Here is a 9555-nt window from a genome sequence, read left to right as displayed (position 1 = left end):
ATATATGCGTTCAGTCAGTCTGCATGTTTCCTTTCACAAAATAAGACACAACATCAAAAATGAATACAGATTTGATCTGCAAGGAGGAAATATCAAACCAACCCACACCCCAAACCTAAAGCAGCTCATGACAAACTTTTGGTACACACTTTGCAAAATAATACTCTAATTTCTAAGCAGCTGCATTACACGCTGCCAACAGAGAGAGAACAAGTCGCGTAAGGCGAAATTACAACATTTAATTAATCTGTCGAACCCACAGAATACAAGAAACTAAGTCCATCTCACGATGAACACGAGCCGAAATCATATGCACTCGACTTATGAAATAGAAAGAAATCAAATACGACGAAGAGAAGAAAAAGTTTGAAAGTACCATTGAACTTCCATGTCGGCGTGTGGCTGAGCTTAAAATAGGAATGTTGTTGCAATCTGTTAGGCACTTTCCCTTTTGACAGGTAGTTTTTGCATGTACAGCAAAACACGGCCTTTTTTACAAATCCTAAAGACTGTCGGAAACTTCGCATGCTCTCTTGTGAACGCCATGTGAAACATTGATTCTGAAACAAAAATCTATGGCATGAATGACAATGGAAAGACGGTCTCTCTCTGATTCCAAGTTCACAATGACAGTTATAAAGTGCTGAATTTAAAAAAATCTGTAGATGAAGTAAAATCATTTGAATGTTGGCTTTTTGAAACTTCATAACAAACAGCCACCTCGTCTATATCATTATCTAAAAGAATGCCAACTTCCTTTGAAACACCAACATTTGTATGGAAAACTTCTGTTTCTGTCATCTTTGATTTCATTTGACAACTTTGACTCATGGCATCTTCCAGAGATATATCCATTACTTTCAACTTGCGCCTCTTTGTATTCCTGTAAGCCTGCCACTTATTTATAAAAAGAAACGTTTGATACTTTTACCAAACAGTTAGTATAATGCACGATTTACTTGTATTCGTCTTAAAATTCTGCAAGACTGAAGCGAAAGAGGTCTGTATTAGTTTTGTCGTCAGTTTGTTGTGTACATTTACACACGCACAACGAACAACACATGCACAGGCCCGGGGGAAGCTCTCCTTTCTTATGTCCGACGATAGACGTATACATGTAGTTTACATGTTTATTAGTCAGATTACGTGTATGATATGACGGAGAGTCGCATCGGTTTGATGCCGTGAACCCAACCGTGGCTGTGGCTGTCGTTTGAAGTAGCCTACTTCTTTATAAAGATTCATTTCCATTCTACTTCTGACCAAGGCATTTTTGGTACCTACTGAATCCTTGTTGCGTGTAGTTTTACGTGGCACGTTGCCCAAAGTTGTATTCTTGAGGAGCATAAAACAAAACGTGTTACAAAGTTATCTCAAAACTCTGCAGTGACTGCTCGCGCAGCAGGTCAGCTAATTATAGCACGCAGCCTCCACAGACAGCTTTGGAGCCGAGACCATATAATGAGCGAGTTTTAGCGTCAACTAAGGTGACTCGAGTCGAACCGGAGGTCGCAAAAACTCGGTCCGGTACGACTGGAGTGACGTCACCGGTTAACCAACTTTCAACCTTGCTTCCTGCGTAGGGTCTCTCCAGTTCCAAGATGGCTGCCAAGGCGAGGTGAGAAACTTCTGCAAATATTTTTTGACAAAGTTACGGATTGTGAGAAGACATTTGTTGTAAATCACTTAGCCTTTCAAAAATTAAGGATACTGGGTTGGATACTGTCTTGGTTTTAATGCATTTTATTTTAGCAGTGATGTTTATTTTGGGAAGAAATGAGGTCAACAGGAGTTTGGGTGCGATTTCGGCTCAAATGTACTTTAGCGCCCTGAACTTTTACCCGGCTGTTTTGCGCTCGATTTTCACGCTCACTTCTTCATTGACGTTCGAATCGATAGTTCGATGTTTTGGCATTACATTCACATCAACAATAAAACAGTACTGCTTGTTCATCATCGTCGTCCATCAACTCTCCACAACAGTAAATCCGTAACGCGCTTGTCGCCATCTTGTTGCAAGGGACGCGACTGGACACAACCCAACAGCGTTTCCGCGAAGAAAAAAACCAGACATGCGCAGTGACCCTACCGTAGCTCAACCCTGTTCCTCGCGAAAACTCGCTCTATGAGTCGCCGCTCCTGCGGCTCGTCAAAAACTGCACGCACTGCAGTGTTTTCAGTCACGAGAATAAAATAGCTTCGTCAATCCACGCGGCAAGGAAGTCGCTCGTTTTTTGCGTGCAACACGAAGTAAACAGACATGCAAGAAGAGCGACGGGTTCAAGTTTAGGTCGCTCCAGGAGAAAGGCCAACATCCAAAAGAATTTTTCTCCTGGAGCGACCTAAACTTGAACCCGTCGCTATTCTTTCATGTCTGTTTACTTCGTGTTGCACGCAAAAATTGCGCGACTTCCTTGCCGCGTGGATTGACGAAGCTGTTTTATTCTCGTGACTGAAAACAGTGGAGTGCGTGCAGTTTTATTCTGTGGGTTCGACAGATCGGTCCAGTAGTTTGGTCTCAATCGCTCTACACACACGCGCACACACACACACACACATACACATACACACACTGGCACACACACACACACACAGGCATACACTAGCACACACACACACACACACACACACACACACACACACCCGCTCGGCTTTTTGTCCCCTCTACCTCACTGATTTGGTTTTGTGTTTATTTCGTAATTATTTTGTTAGTAAATATTGAACATTGCTTCAATGCCGAAGCAAAAAACATCATTATTGGTTGTAATTTGCTACCAATTTTAAAACCCGACTATCGTATTACATAGTAATTTTGACAGCAGTTCAAATGTGTACATTTACCAGTTCCATTCAGCAGACTTTCAGGTCTTTGTGACTGATTTCTGGCCAGGAATTCATCACGCTTTCTGTTGTTCATTCGTTTCCTGTGACATTGATCAGCAAACCAGCAAAGAGTGTGTGTGTGTGTGTGTGTGTGTGTGTGTGTGTGTGTGTGCCTTTGGTTATATCGGTTTTTGTTGTTGTTGATGAGTACGTAACAAAATGTAGTCAGTATAATTATATACGTTTGCACCATACCTCATCTCCCGTGAAATATTAACAGAGTTCGAAGTTTCAGTTTGTCAATCTGTATAGTATGATTTGTTTTCAAATACGTTTTGTCTTTCTTTCCTTGTCCTGGTTTGTTTACAGATCATCGTCATTTTTTAATCTCGGAAGATCTAACTAGTGTTCTGAGCATCGCCTAAGTAGACATCAACAAGCATGTACATACTTGAATGATCTTGCCGTTGTCTATCTTTTGCGATATCATGTCCATTTCCACATCGCAACATTATTGAATATTTGTACCAGTTTCAATTTGTCTGATAGATGTTGAATGACACAGAAATAAAACGATTTCTTCGTGAACTTCAATTTAATATATCAGGTGTACGATACATCTACACAGTTGTGTGTGTGTGTGTGTGTGTGTGTATATGTGTGTGTGTGTGTGTATGTGTGTGTGTGTGTGTGTGTGAGTGTGTGTGTGTGTGTGTGTGTGTTCTTGAACATAACTACACCCATGTGTTTATGAGTTACATAATTATATATGCGTTCAGTCAGTCTGCATGTTTCCTTTCACAAAATAAGACACAACATCAAAAATGAATACAGATTTGATCTGCAAGGAGGAAATATCAAACCAACCCACACCCCAAACCTAAAGCAGCTCATGACAAACTTTTGGTACACACTTTGCAAAATAATACTCTAATTTCTAACCAGCTGCATTACACGCTGCCAACAGAGAGAGAACAAGTCGCGTAAGGCAAAATTACAACATTTAGTTAATCTGTCGAACCCACAGAATACAAGAAACTAAGTCCATTTCACGATGAACACGAACCGAAATCATATGCACTCGACTTATGAAATAGAAAGAAATCAAATACGACGAAGAGAAGAAAAAGTTTGAAAGTACCATTGAACTTAATGTCGGCGTGTGGCTGAGCTTAAAATAGGAATGTTGTTGCAATCTGTTAGGCACTTTCCCTTTTGACAGGTAGTTTTTGCATGTACAGTAAAACACGGCCTTTTTTTTTTTACAAATTATATCCTAAAGACTGTCGGAAACTTCGCATGCTCTCTTGTTAACGCCATGTGAAACATTGATTCTGAAACAAAAATCTATGGCATGAATGACAACGGAAAGACGGTCTCTCTCTGATTCCAAGTTCATAATGACAGTTATAAAGTGCTGAATTTAAAAAATCTGTAGATGAAGTAAAATCATTTGAATGTTGGCTTGTTGAAACTTCATAACAAACAGCCACCTCGTCTATATCATTATCTGAAAGAATGCCAACTTCCTTTGAAACACCAACATTTGTATGGAAAACTTCTGTTTCTGTCATCTTTGATTTCATTTGACAACTTGGACTGATGGCATCTTCCAGAGATATATCCATTACTTTCAACTTGCGCCTCTTTGTATTCCTGTAAGCCTGCCACTTATTTATAAAAAGAAACGTTTGATACTTTTACCAAACAGTTAGTATAATGCACGATTTACCTGTATTCGTCTTTAAATTCTGCAAGACTGAAGCGAAAGAGGTCTGTCTCAGTTTTGTCGTCAGTTTGTTGTGTACATTTACACACGCACAACGAACAACACATGCACAGGCCCGGGGGAAGCTCTCCTTTCTTATGTCCGACGATAGACGTATACATGTAGTTTACATGTTTATTAGTCATCTATTTGATAGATTACGTGTATGATATGACGGAGAGTCGCATCGGTTTGATGCCGTGAACCCAACCGTGGCTGTGGCTGTCGTTTGAAGTAGCCTACTTCTTTATAAAGATTCATTTACATTCTACTTCTGACCAAGGCATGTTTGGTACCTACTGAATCCTTGTTGCGTGTAGTTTTACGTGGCACGTTGCCCAAAGTTGTATTCTTGAGGAGCATAAAATAAAACGTGTTACAAAGTTATCTCAAAACTCTGCAGTGACTGCTCGCGCAGCAGGTCAGCTAATTATAGCACGCAGCTTCCACAGACAGCTTTCGAGACGAGACCATATGAGTCGCCGCTCCTGCGGCTCGTCAAAAACTGCACGCACTGCAGTGTTTTCAGTCACGAGAATAAAATAGCTTCGTCAATCCACGCGGCAAGGAAGTCGCTCGATTTTTGCGTGCAGCACGAAGTAAACAGACATGCAAGAATAGCGACGGGTTCAAGTTTAGGTCGCTCCAGGAGAAAAATTCTTTTGGATGTTGGCCTTTAAAGGCCAACATCCAAAAGAATTTTTTCTCCTGGAGCGACCCTAAACTTGAACCCGTCGCTATTCTTGCATGTCTGTTTTCTTCGTGCTGCACGCAAAAATCGAGCGACTTCCTTGCCGCGTGGATTGACGAAGCTATTTTATTCTCGTGACTGAAAACACTGCAGTGCGTGCAGTTTTTGACGAGCCGCAGGAGCGGCGACTCATATGGTCTCGGCTCGAAAGCTGTCTGTGGAGGCTGCGTGCTATAATTAGCTGACCTGCTGCGCGAGCAGTCACTGCAGAGTTTTGAGATAACTTTGTAACACGTTTTATTTTATGCTCCTCAAGAATACAACTTTGGGCAACGTGCCACGTAAAACTACACGCAACAAGGATTCAGTAGGTACCAAACATGCCTTGGTCAGAAGTAGAATGTAAATGAATCTTTATAAAGAAGTAGGCTACTTCAAACGACAGCCACAGCCACGGTTGGGTTCACGGCATCAAACCGATGCGACTCTCCGTCATATCATACACGTAATCTATCAAATAGATGACTAATAAACATGTAAACTACATGTATACGTCTATCGTCGGACATAAGAAAGGAGAGCTTCCCCCGGGCCTGTGCATGTGTTGTTCGTTGTGCGTGTGTAAATGTACACAACAAACTGACGACAAAACTGAGACAGACCTCTTTCGCTTCAGTCTTGCAGAATTTAAAGACGAATACAGGTAAATCGTGCATTATACTAACTGTTTGGTAAAAGTATCAAACGTTTCTTTTTATAAATAAGTGGCAGGCTTACAGGAATACAAAGAGGCGCAAGTTGAAAGTAATGGATATATCTCTGGAAGATGCCATCAGTCCAAGTTGTCAAATGAAATCAAAGATGACAGAAACAGAAGTTTTCCATACAAATGTTGGTGTTTCAAAGGAAGTTGGCATTCTTTCAGATAATGATATAGACGAGGTGGCTGTTTGTTATGAAGTTTCAACAAGCCAACATTCAAATGATTTTACTTCATCTACAGATTTTTTAAATTCAGGACTTTATAACTGTCATTATGAACTTGGAATCATAGAGAGACCGTCTTTCCATTGTCATTCATGCCATAGATTTTTGTTTCAGAATCAATGTTTCACATGGCGTTCACAAGAGAGCATGCGAAGTTTCCGACAGTCTTTAGGATTTGTAAAAAAAAGGCCGTGTTTTGCTGTACATGCAAAAACTACCTGTCAAAAGGGAAAGTGCCTAACAGATTGCAACAACATTCCTATTTTAAGCTCAGCCACACGCCGACATGGAAGTTCAATGGTACTTTCAAACTTTTTCTTCTCTTCGTCGTATTTGATTTCTTTCTATTTCATAAGTCGAGTGCATATGATTTCGGCTCGTGTTCATCGTGAGATGGACTTAGTTTCTTGTATTCTGTGGGTTCGACAGATTAACTAAATGTTGTAATTTCGCCTTACGCGACTTGTTCTCTCTCTGTTGGCAGCGTGTAATGCAGCTGGTTAGAAATTAGAGTATTATTTTGCAAAGTGTGTACCAAAAGTTTGTCATGAGCTGCTTTAGGTTTGGGGTGTGGGTTGGTTTGATATTTCCTCCTTGCAGATCAAATCTGTATTCATTTTTGATGTTGTGTCTTATTTTGTGAAAGGAAACATGCAGACTGACTGAACGCATATATATAATTATGTAACTCATAAACACATGGGTGTAGTTATGTTCAAGAACACACACACACACACACACACACACACACACACACACACACACACACACACACACACACACACAACTGTGTAGATGTATCGTACACCTGATATATTAAATTGAAGTTCACGAAGAAATCGTTTTATTTCTGTGTCATTCAACATCTATCAGACAAATTGAAACTGGTACAAATATTCAATAATGTTGCGATGTGGAAATGGACATGATATCGCAAAAGATAGACAACGGCAAGATCATTCAAGTATGTACATGCTTGTTGATGTCTACTTAGGCGATGATCAGAACACTAGTTAGATCTTCCGAGATTAAAAAATGACGATGATCTGTAAACAAACCAGGACAAGGAAAGAAAGACAAAACGTATTTGAAAACAAATCATACTATACAGATTGACAAACTGAAACTTCGAACTCTGTTGATATTTCACGGGAGATGAGGTATGGTGCAAACGTATATAATTATACTGACTACATTTTGTTACGTACTCATCAACAACAACAAAAACCGATATAACCAAAGGCACACACACACACACACACACACACACACACACACACTTTGCTGGTTTGCTGATCAATGTCACAGGAAACGAATGAACAACAGAAAGCGTGATGAATTCCTGGCCAGAAATCAGTCACAAAGACCTGAAAGTCTGCTGAATGGAACTGGTAAATGTACACATTTGAACTGCTGTCAAAATTACTATGTAATACGATATTCGGGTTTTAAAATTGGTAGCAAATTACAACCAATAATGATGTTTTTTGCTTCGGCATTGAAGCAATGTTCACTATTTACTAACAAAATAATGACGAAATAAACACAAAACCAAATCAGTGAGGCAGAGGGGACAAAAAGCCGAGCGGGTGTGTGTGTGTGTGCGTGTGTGTGTGTGTTTGTGCTAGTGTGTGCCTGTGTGTGTGTGAGTATGTGTGTGCCAGTGTGTGTATGTGTGTGTGTATGTGTGTGTGTGTGTGTGCGCGTGTGTGTAGAGCGATTGAGACCAAACTACTGGACCGATCTGTCGAACCCACAGAATACAACTGCACGCACTGCAGTGTTTTCAGTCACGAGAATAAAACAGCTTCGTCAATCCACGCGGCAAGGAAGTCGCGCAATTTTTGCGTGCAACACGAAGTAAACAGACATGCAAGAAGAGCGACGGGTTCAAGTTTTGGTCGCTCCAGGAGAAAAATTCTTTTGGATGTTGGCCTTTAAACATTCAAATAAATCCTCCCCCCAAGCAGCATACTATTCTTTTCACCGCCTACCCATTTACAGAAAGAAAATTGTTTTAACCTACCAGCAAAAGAATCCTCACATTCCGGAAAGATTTCCGGCTGTGACAGACATGTCACAAAACAGCATTAAAAACACGCCGCACCAAATACACGTCTTTTTCCCTCAAAGATTCCAAGCAAAAGCACAGTTTTAGCGTTCACATCCTGTGCACCGGTGTCACAAGATTAACCCATTCAACTCGAGGGGTGTCAGGCAGCCCCACTTTCTTTAGTTAGTGCCTAACGTCACCTTCAACTATTCAACTTTACATCGCGGCGGAGGGAAAAAGGGAGATGGAACAAAACCACCTGTCAATTGTTTCTTGTTCACAAAAACATTAATCACAAAATTTACTCCAGAGGCTTGTACCAAAAAAGCGATCGTTTTACCTATGCAAATTTTAGAATCGGCTATTCCGCGAGACCAATTCAATAGAAATGAAACTCAGTCTCGGAAACCTTAATGGATCCCCGATAGTATAGAGGTACCACGAGTTCACACGGATGCACAAAAGTGCATGTGTACCGTAACTGTCGTTCCCAAGCTCACACTTACAAAATTAATCCCCCCCCCCCCCCCAAAAAAAAAAAACCACCTCATCACAGCCTGCTTTATCCTTGGCACAAAGGGTCAAAAATCCAAAAAATAAGCCCTTAAAAAAATATGCCCATATTTTTGAAAATATGCCCATATTTTTGAAAATAAGCCCATATTTTTGAAAATAAGCCCTTATTTCTATAAATAAGGCCTTATTTTAGAAATAAGGCCTTAAATATTTACAGCCATTAGGAAATAAGGGCATAATGAAATAAGGCCTTATTTCTGTTAAGGCCTTACGGAAATAAGGCCTTATTTCTGTTATGACCTTAAAAAAATAAGCCCTTATAAAAATATGCCCATAAAAAAATAAGCCCTTAAAAAAAATATGCCCATATTTTTCTGCGCATCGCTACTGCGCATCCGGAGCTAGAGCAAGATCAAGATGATTGTTACACTGATATAAATCAAACAGTCATTTCATGTAAACAATGCTTATCTTGAGCGAACATACACCTCATCGGAAACCCCAATTCTCTCGCAATTTGCAATTTCAGCACAAGTTCTTCTCAAAAATTCATCACGATCTCTGAACCCCCCATTCGCCATGTTTGTTATGAGATCTCTGCGCATGAGCGGCGCAGCCGAATTCTATTCAGCTTCATGATTGGTCAAAAAAATAAGGCCTTATTTTTTTATGCCCATATTTTTTTATGCCCTCATTTTTTTATGCCCTTATTTTTAT

General features: G+C 40.3%; 1 protein-coding gene across 1 annotated transcript in view; it reads left to right on the top strand.

The window, feature by feature from the left end:
• LOC138949932 (15-hydroxyprostaglandin dehydrogenase [NAD(+)]-like) overlaps nt 1-9555 on the top strand; it is a 34487-nt gene that overhangs the window by 24249 nt on the left and 683 nt on the right. The window lies entirely within an intron of this gene.

The sequence above is a fragment of the Littorina saxatilis genome, linkage group LG1 (assembly GCF_037325665.1).
Source record: "Littorina saxatilis isolate snail1 linkage group LG1, US_GU_Lsax_2.0, whole genome shotgun sequence".
NCBI lineage: Eukaryota > Metazoa > Mollusca > Gastropoda > Littorinimorpha > Littorinidae > Littorina > Littorina saxatilis.
Note: the sequence above shows the minus strand (reverse complement) of the source record. Positions and strands in the feature narration are given on the sequence as shown.